A 10,757-nucleotide genomic window follows, 5' to 3' on the forward strand; every position below is an offset into this window, starting at 1 on the left:
AATTGCTATGATTATGTTGCTATCTTCAATTATGTCAACCCGCTATGCTCACAAAATCATTTCTTGAAAGTACTCTCATTAAATTCCGCTACTCTCAAATTGAATAGGCAAATTCCATTACAAAAATTGCAATTGACTGATGGATACATTGAAAGACCCTTAAGACTGCTTGAAAAACTGATAGTCAATTCCTGTGGAATTGAATATCAACACACTTTTGCCATAGTAGACTTTGGAAGAAAACTCAATTACGAAATCATACTGGGAAGACCTTTCATGCGACAGGTACAACTTATCCAAGATGGGGGAAACAACTATCTGTACTTGAAGCAAGTGGGATCTATAACAAGGGTTAATTTAAAGATCACACTTATAGAGATGTCTTGAAAACTTTCGTACAAGAGTTTGACTCGGCCTCTTTGGCTGAAACTAAGATTCCTTCTTGGTTAAACAAAGACACTCCTATTTGGATGTGTGGAGCTTCCGAAAACGGAAGCTTAAAACGAGAGGAATGCACTTTAGAAAGGAATCACACAGACGAAGCCTATGTACCTAAACCCTTTTCGGAACATTCATTTGAGCCATTTGAGTGGACTCAAATTTTAGCGACAATGGATGTATGTGTGAATACGTATATGCCTACTCAATTTTGCAATCAGAATGGCTACGACATAATTCCCATCCAAGTGATTTCAACATGAGGAACCCAAGGACTTGACAAAATCTCAACAAGTCTTTTCATACCTCTACTACGATGCAACAGATGAGTTATATGAACACTCAGCTACCTCAGAATATTTGGAGTCAGAAAAAGAGCATACGAGAGCTAAGTTAATCATGAAAGCAGGGGAGGAAAAGTTTTTTGACTTTCCTAACCAGAAATTGAGAAGACAAAAATGATATAGACAAAAAAGAGACATCAGAAATGTGAAAGATAGACCTATGCCATCAGTCTCTAGTAAAACACAATTTTGGATGCAGATAGATGCAAATGATTGTGTCAAGGACAATATCACTGACATATATCCTTTAAACAAAAATCCAAAAATGTCAAAAACATTGAAAAAAACAAGGAACGATACTCAAGCAAAGCCAAACAAACAGGACAAGGATCCAACCATGACGCGAGTTGAGCGGAAAAAGAAATATCAAGAGTTAAAAAAAGCTCTAAAGGAGATATACACAACCAAAATGGAAACCACGGAAGAGAATGGTAAGGATGCAATGATGTTCCATCCCATTAAAATAAATATACTCTCCAAGATTGAAAAATCATAGTCGAACAACCTGTTAGGAAATTACGAAAACAAGGCGAGTCCTACGAAGGGCCCGAGAACGCGAAAAAGATAAACTTGGTTGAACCAGGGGAAGAACCTAGGCCTGCCTACATTGAAAACGACCTAACAGAGGAAGAAGAAGAGATTTTGCTAAGCTTGCTAAAATAATATCGAGAAATCTTTGCTTGGTCTTACAAGGATCTCAAGGGTGTTGATCTAGAAATCTGTCACATACCATACCCATGAGAGATGATGTGAAACCAAGTAGACAAAGGCCATACACATATAATGAAACATTTACCAGAAAGATCAAAGAAGAGATTGAAAAACTAAAGGAAGCCGAATTCATTTACAAAATCAAACACATAGATTGGGTGTCTCCAATTGTGGTAGTACCCAAAAGAATGGAAAATTACGAGAGTGTGTCAATCTCAAAAAAGTGAATGCAGCTACCATTAGAGATAACTTTCCTCTTCCAATCACTGAGCATGTTTTAGAACGAGTTACAGGGAAAAAAGCTTACAGTTTCTGAGATGCCTTTTGAGATACAATCAACTTTTGGTTGACCCAAAAGATCAGCATAAAACTGCTTTTACAATAGAATGGGATATTTTTTCCTATCGGGTTATGCCCTTTTGGTTAACTAATGCTCCAACCACCTTTCAAAGATTGATGAGCCATGATTTTAAAGATTATCTTAGGAAATTCTTGGAAGTATACATGGATGATCTATGTGTACATTCATCAATTCGAACTGATCATTTTGAACACCTCAAAAAGGTATTCGAAAAATGTAGACTTTATAGGATTTGCTTAAATCCTGAAAAGTGCACATTCATGGGTGGACAAGGAAAACTTCTTGGACATATAGTGTCTAAAAATGGCATCGCTACTAATATTGAAGAAATTCATGTCGTTGCTGATTTGCCTAGACCAACAACGGTCAAGGGGGTTCAAGCCTTCATGGGGAATTGTGGATATTACAGACGGTTCATTTACATGTACGCTATAATTTCAAAAACCATATATAGCTTGATTACACACTTTGAATGGACCAAGGCCTGTGAAGAATCCTACATGAAGCTTAAAAAAGCTCTCACCTCAACTCCAATATTGAAAGCACCAGATTGAAATAAGGTATTACACATACATGTAGATGCTTCCCATTTTGCCATAGGTTGTATACTAGCTCAACCAGGAGACGGGAAAATTGACTTTCCTATTTCTTATGCTAGCCGACAATTGAACATGGCAGAAAATAACTACAATACCACTAAAAGAGAAGGATTAGGAATGGTCTAGCTATGTTGTTAAAAAGTATAGATATTACCTATTAGCCAACAAATTTGTGTTCTTTGTAGACCACCAAGCTTTATTGCACTTGGTCAACAAGCCATGCAACATAGGAAGAATAGTGAGATGGTTCATCATTCTTCTGGAATTTGATTTCACTATGGTTGTAAAAAAGAGCACTACATATCAACGAGCTAATCATTTGTCAAGGATTATTTCAAGAGAATCACCTAAAGGGGTAGACGATGATCTTCCAGATGTCTATTTGTTACAATCGGATTAATCGAGCAATCGGCTATGTATCAATTACTAGCAGGTAGGCTATACAAAAGAAATCGAGATGGAATATTGCTCTTATGCGTTAATCTTGAGGAGAAAAACCAGTACCTAAGTCAAACACATATTACTATAGTAGGAATTCACTTTGCGGAAGACCAAATTATGCAAAGAATCTTGAGACTTGGAGTATCTTGGCCGACTATGAGGAGTGATGTTCGATATTTTGTAAAGGATTATCCTCAATGTCAAAAACAAACACCCATACCTCATGTTACACTGTTTAAAATGTCACCTGTTCCTAAGTGGAGTAACTGTCTGGTTACTTACTTATCAAGCCGAGCATTTCCTGAGGATCTGAGTAAACGTCGTCAAAGAGAAATTGAAACTGAAGCAAGATACTATGCTCTTATTGGGAACCAATTGTATCAAAGAGGTAAAGATCAACATCTGTGTCTTTGTACAAATGAAGTCGAATATATTCCAATTACAGAATAGGCACATGCTGGATTAGCTGGAGGTCACTTTTCTAGTGAAACCACCGCAAGAGAAATCTTGATGGCAGGCATATGGTGGCCAACACTTTTTGCAGATGCCAAGGAATAGGTTAGAAGGTGTGATGCTTGTCAACGAGAAAAAATGCAAAGCTTAATAACAGGCAAAGCTTAATGATTAATGTATGCTAGATGCGGCCTTAAAGGGCCAACAGATGCCTTAATGATGCCAAAAATCATAATGCCTCAAGTGAGCACAAATGAAAGATTATGATCTAGAACTACAGTGCTTGAAGTGCTCTACAAGCCTATCTTTACAGCTTATCGATTGGAGCTACGGTGAAGAAGTTATGGCAGTTTGAAGTTTAAGATGATTGCAGATCCGTACTGGATTGGGCAACTGCAGCTGAGGTGACAGAAATGAAATGAATACATGAGATTGAAGTGCTCACTTTGTGGAGCACGTCGGAATTTTCAGATCAGTGACCGAAGTTATGGTTGCCAAGATATTGGCCGTTAAAGATTCACTAGGGGCCAGTTCAATCGGCTCGATTGGTGTCTTAGCTGGGAGTTGTTTCATCCAGGTTTTGGAATGCATGGAGCATTAATTTCTTTCAGGAGTATGACGTTCGGAATGTAGTCTCTTGGAATGCAATGATTGCGAGTTAAACCTAACAGAAGCAGGGCCAGGAAGCTGGCTATTTTCAACAAATGCAAAGACGGGATCTCTCCAAATGAAATCACTTACACTTGCATCTAGCATGCTTCTGGCAAGGACCACAACACTAAAATGGGCACAAGACTCTCGATGACAATGTCGGACGAGGGCGGTTGCAGATAGATGTTGTTAATGGCAATTTTAAGCACTCGGCAACCTTGGCACCTCCCCATTCAGCATACATACCGATTGGTCGAAGCAACTAAGCCTGATAAGGCAAGCTTGGCCTTAAACCAAAGCAAGAGAAAAAAGCAGGAGAAGGCATGCACGGTAAACGAAGTAAGGTAAGAAGCAGGAGGAAGTTACAACTAGAGAATGGCAATTAAGCCGGTCTAAAGCATTGATGATCTAGGTAGTGAACTGAATTGAAGACCGCAGAATCCACCGGGCAATCGAAGCAGATGAAGCGACATGAGGAAATTTCCATCACCATCATCCGTTACAGATTGGATTAGGATTTTGTTAAGTCTGGTGTTGCTAATGGCCCGGTCAATCTTGTAAATGAGAGCTTAAACTCCTAATTAGCAACTGATCCAAGTGATGGTGTTGTTAACAGCCCGCCTTGGCTAAGGACCAAGTTGTACTCAAGGTAATATTCAATTAATTGATGATTGTGGTGGTTGTCAGAGTTGTCAGTGTCTCTTGTTCTCTCTCTTTCACACCTCCCACAGCCAGAGGCTCGACGCCTGCCCGGCTCACATAGCGAACACATATCCCTCGACACCGGGCGTGAGCAAAAGCTCCCCCCTCGTGCTGTTTGCGGGCCGCCATAGCCGGTGAATAGTTTTTTTTCACACCCGGTGGGCGCCCAACCCATTTGGGGTTAGTGGCCACAAGTTTTTTCACCAACCAAGGGATGGTACCCACAGCGGGGTACCCCCCCTCCCTCTTGTGAAGCTTCGGGCAAAGCTAGGCAAACCAACTGAGCCAAGCAAGGGCAAGCTCGAGAAATACAAAGGTATTTTTGCTGCGTATCTTGCATATTATTGTTTCGTACCTTCCAGGTACCAAAGATGTGTGCCATTATTGTTGATCTGCAGCAAATCAATAACTCCTTGGCACATAAGATAAACCTTGCTTCACATGAAGTCTCGCAAAGCACTTTGCTTTGCACAATTGAGAAATTGTTTTGTAAATAAAAGGTTAAATTACAGAAGAAACAAGCATAGCTTGAAAGTTACAGACCCTATCACCCACTTGTGGCCAGGTTTTTGGTAATCCATAAGTAAGAAGCTCGCTCAAATTTGGCTCATAGCCATATGTACTCTCGAGTGAGTTAGCGTATGCATCATATACACCCTCTTGTAATGTAAGAACATGAAGACATCTTGACAAGTTTCCCCAAATTTGTATGCTATTAGCATATTCCAGACTTTGGAAATTGATATGCCAAAAGTCTAAAGGGAAGCCTGTGCTTCACATAACTACCCATGGAATTCTAGTGCTCTTGCCAATTTACAGTGGCATAACAAAACAAAGTCGACCTTGTCGAGCATTCATAGATAATTGACCTTGTCAAATTGTACAATATATTGAAAAAAAGATAATACTTGCAATAGATGTGCATCATACCTACTTGGCTTGCTTACTGTTATCCTGAGGATTTGTAGATGGAGCCTTGCTCCCGTGATGTTTGTCAATTTACAATGGCATAACAAAACAAAGTCAACCTTGTCGAGCATTCATAGATAATTGACCTTGTCAAATTGTACAATGTATTGAAAAAAATATAATACTTGCAATAGATGTGCATCATACCTATTTGGCTTTCTTACTGTTATCCTGAGGATTTGTAGATGGATCCTTGCTCCCGTGATGTTTGTCATAACATTTTCATATGCAAGACAACAGGGAAAGGAAAAGTAATTTTGAGTTGCACAGTCTTGATTTCCGTGCCCCGTTGTCGATACTGGGTTGATCATGATTGCAGGGAAAGAACTAAAAACTTGCCTAAGAGCCATACTCTGGCAAATCCAAACTCCAACTAGAAAGAAGGAGGTTTGTGGGCGCCTTGAATTGGAATTACTAATCGGCGCAGGCAACCGTAACCAGTAAAGTCAAAACGCTACATCCGCACCGAATACTTGTATCTTACAAGCCACCCTTGTATTGGCTTTACTGGAGGAAGCCTGCCTAAAGGTGTCTTTTTGAATTGTGGGGTTTAAACCCATCTTTGCTGATTAATGGGAGTAATGTTTACAAGCGTTGCTTGTACTATGAGGGCTTAAATTGCACAAGGAGATTAAACAAAGATTATATCATGGCATCACACATAGCCCTTGCATGCTATACCATTCAGCATGTACTTGAATAATTTGGCAAAAAAAATCGAAATTGATTGCTTACCTTATAATTTACCTATATAAAGTTTCAGTTTCCTAGCTCTAGCCATAGTTTTGATCCCCAATCCATACTGGTCCAGTCCGAGCCCCTGGCTCAGGTCCCTGCCCCTAGGTCAAGCCTTGCTCCTTAGGATCCTTGTCCTAACACAAACAGCATTGTCAAATCTAGACCAGCTCATGAGTTACAAGTGGTGCGGCAATATATGCAAACTCGATGGTAGAAACTGCAACACAAAGTTGTTTCTTGCTGATCCACGAAATAAGACAACCATTATTAAAGATGCAATTGCCACAATTAGATTGCATAGATAAATGCAAGCTCACCCAATCTACATCTGTGTAACCCAAAAGAGAGAGATGGTATAGAGTCTGATGTCAATTGGTGTTGATAGACCAAATCAAAATTTGTAGTGTCTTTTAAGTATTTCAACATACATTTTGCTACAACCAATGCTCAAGAGAAGGATGCGTAAGATGTTTTCCAAGATAATTAGCAACAAACAAAATATCATGGTGAGTGTTCATGCCAACAAATTGAAGACCTCCAAACAAACTAGCATAAGGTTTATTTGTGACAAGCTAACCACCACTTTCAAAAAATGGTTTTTGTAGAACTCGCCAGACAATAAGTATTGACCAAATGTGCAGTAACAAAATACCTTTTCTGTGGTTCCTTTGAATCTAAATGCCAAGACATGAGTCACTATAAAACTTGCAAAGCGTTTACCGCGGCCCTTTACCGCATTTTGTAGAGAGAGAGAGAGAGAGAGAGAGAGAGAGAGAGAGCAAAATGGGGTGGCCAAAGGGGAGTGAGAAGGATTTATTTTGCAAATTAAATATTACCGCTTATATTACCTCACATATTACCACGTATATTACCACACATATTACCTCATAAATTTCTAAAAGGAAGAGAGCGCGGTATGCCATGTTTTTTGCAGGATACCTTGCTCTTCTACCTCCTACCATCATCGCACTTGTAGTTGTATTCTCTCCTTCTCTCCCTCTCAAAGCTCACACTCCTTTCTCTCCTTCTCTCCCTCTCAAATCTCTCTCTCTCTCTCTCTCTCTCTCTCTCTCTTACTTTCTCTCTTACTTTCTCTCCTTGACACACACACACACACACACACACACACATGCACAATCAATCTTTGGTGGAGTGCTCCATCATTCGACGATTGTTAAAGAGGAGAGGGCGGACTGCAAGAGGGCTCTACACAAGAGGGCGCAAGAGATTCGAATGCTAGAGGAACACGAGAGGTAAGCTTCTAAAATAATCCCCCCCCCCTATTGTTGTCTTAAACACACACACACACACTAGAAAAGTTAGATTCAAAGATTTTGTACCTCTTTCATGTTTGGTGTAGGTGCTTCTTGCTTGCTTGTTTGACCTCACTTTGCTTATTTGATTGTTTGTTGTAGGCGTGTGATTAGTTCGTAGATACTTGCTTGATTGCTTGGTGTGTAAATAGGGAGAGAGGAAAAGGAGAGAGGAAAATAGAGGGAGAAAGAGAGATTAACGTAAAATCAATGGTTAATGTTAATTTAATCTTAAGTACAGATTAACGTAGATTCAATTAGAGAAAGAAAAATAGAGAGACAAAAAGAGAAAAAAATTAAACATTAGGAAAAAAAGTGATAGAGTATGATAAATTGTACATTAAAAAAAGGGTTTAAAGAGAGATTAGAGATATAAATATAGTGTATGTGAAATTAGAGAGTGTAAGAGAGGAAGAGAGAGAGAGAGAGAGAGAGAGAGAGAGAGAGAGAGAGAGAGAGAGAAGAAGAAGAAGAAGAAGAAGAAGAAAAGAGATGGAGAAGAGCGATTAGAGGGAGTAGAAAAGAGAGGAAAGAAAAGAGATGAGAGAAGAGCGATTAGAGGGAGGAGAAGTGTTTTAAAAATGTAGATTGGATGAGAGAGAGAAATAGAAATATTAGAGAGAGGAAAAGAGGGATAGAGGGTCTAGAGAGAGTGGAGATAGTGAGAAAGTAGAGAGAGATTATTAGATTAGAGAGAGAAACAAGGATAGAGGGTGTAGAGAGAGTATGTAGAGAGGAAGAGAGAGTAGGTAAATGGTATAGAGATAGAGATTACATGGAGAGAGTCAAGAGTAGGGGATAGAGAGAGTAGTGAGAAGGTAGAGATAGAGATTAGGTGGAGAGTAGATAGATAAGGTTGAGATTTATAAAGAGATTAGAGTGTAGAGAGGTGTACATAGAGTAGATATAGTGGGGGTAAATATTATGTAGATTAGGTAGAGAGGGAGAATACGTAGAGAGTAGCAATAGTGAGAGTTGAGATTAGGGGATAGAGAGAGTAGAGAGAGGGTAGATATAGAGACTAGATAGATAAGGTTAGGATTTAAAAAAAGATTAGGGTGTAGAAAGAGGTGTGGATAGAGTAGACAAAGAGGGTGTAGAGATTAAGTAGATTAGGCAGAGAAGGAGTAGAGATAGAGATTAGGTAGAGAGAGAGAGAGAGAGAGAGAGAGAGAGAGAGAGAGAGAGAGAGAGAGAGGTGGATAGAGGTTAGGATGTAGAGGGAGAGTAGAGAGAGAGTAGGATGTAGATAGAGGGATTAGAGAGGGTGTAGATAGAGAGAGGGAGGATATGTATAGTGTAGAGATAGATAGAGGGACTAGAGAGAGTGTAGATATTTACCTCTAATTAGTGCTCTCTCTATGTTTAGAGGGTAGAGAGTCTAAGGATAGATATAGAGATTAGGTATAGAGTAGATAGATAAGATTAGGATTTAGGAAGAGAGTAGAGAGGTGTGGATAGAGTAGACAGAGATGGTTTAGAGTTTAGGTAGACTAGGTAGAGAGGGAGGATACATAGAGAGTGTAGATAGAGAGAGGGAGGATACATAGAGTGTAGAGATAGATAGAGAGAGTAGGGAGAGCATAGAGATTTATCTCTCTCTATGTTCAGAGGATAGAGAGAGGATATAGATAGAGATTAGGTAAAGAGTAGACATATAAGGTAAGGATTTAGGAAGAGATTAGGTTGTAGAGATAGGTGTGGATAGAGTAGATAGAGAGGCTAATAATATTCTATCTACCTCTCTCTATGCCCTCTCTCTTTCTCTCTGCAACATTGCAACCCTAGACTTATCTTTCTTGCATCGTCCTCAGCCTCCTCATGGGCGAGGGGATACCTTGTGGTGAGCATTAACACAACTTGGCCCTCCCAACCAACACCACCTTGGCCACACATCTAATCTTTACACAATTTTGACTTTATTGAAGCTACCCACAACCTGACTTTGTTGGACTATCCCAACCTCGACTTTACCTGAGTTGCCCTCAACTCTCAGACCTGTCTTGAGCACCACCGTTGACACTATTCGAGCTACCCGTGACTCTCTAGCAATGATTCTTTGAGTCTCTTCATAGGGAGCCTGTGCCTATCATGGCCACTCGAGCCTCATTTCAAGGCAAGTCTACATTTTTCAGGGTCATGGAAACACCCCCAAAGACAAATAGCATACCACACAGGTCTTCAAAATGAAGTCGAGAAGCTTCGCAAGGAGAATGAGGAGCTAAAGCATAGACTCGATGCCATCAAGGCTCAACTCACCACACTAGAGAACCACAAAAAGGAAGAGATGGAAAATATGGAAATCAAGCTCAATAACACAAATATGGAAATAGACACCACCTTCACAAAGGAGGTCAAAACCCAAGTGTAGGATATCATCTTTCGTAACATTGAAGACTATGTAGTGTCCACGCTACGTGAACAACAATGCCAAGAGGATGTCACCCTCAATGTTTACATTGGCATGCTTCCAAGTGACTGGAGAGGGAAGTGGGACCTCAAGCTTAGTAACACAAAGGTGGAAGTAGATACCACCCTTACAAAGGAGGTCAAAACCCAAGTGCAAGATATCATCTTCGATAAGGTTGAAGATCGTGTAGTGTCCATGCTACGTGAATGACAATGCCAAGAGGATATAGCCTTTAATGTTCCACAATTACTTTGCTCACACCCAAACAATAGTCCACATGGTACAATGGGATGAGCCACAATCACCTCTTCTTACACACGAACATCACACCAACCATGCAATCCTCACTTTAAAAAACAAGGCAGATCAAATCAAACTCTATGAGCAATTGCGGCTTCTCAAGGACACCAAATTTTGATTTAAAGAAGATTTAATTAACACCCACCTTACTCAAACAGAAGAAGGAAGAACTCCAAAAGATGTGAGAAGCACACAAAATAAGGAAATGGTCAGTTTATCAAGAAGGTAAATCCATTATCTAGAAGATTTGAGCTCCCAAACCGGCTACCCCCTCACCTCCCCCTTCTTAGGTTTTTTTCATTTCATCTTATCTTCTTTTTATCGCAC

The sequence above is a fragment of the Adiantum capillus-veneris genome, chromosome 6, assembly GCF_014529385.1.
Source record: "Adiantum capillus-veneris isolate H3 chromosome 6, ASM1452938v2, whole genome shotgun sequence".
In the NCBI taxonomy this organism is placed as follows: Eukaryota; Viridiplantae; Streptophyta; class Polypodiopsida; order Polypodiales; family Pteridaceae; genus Adiantum; species Adiantum capillus-veneris.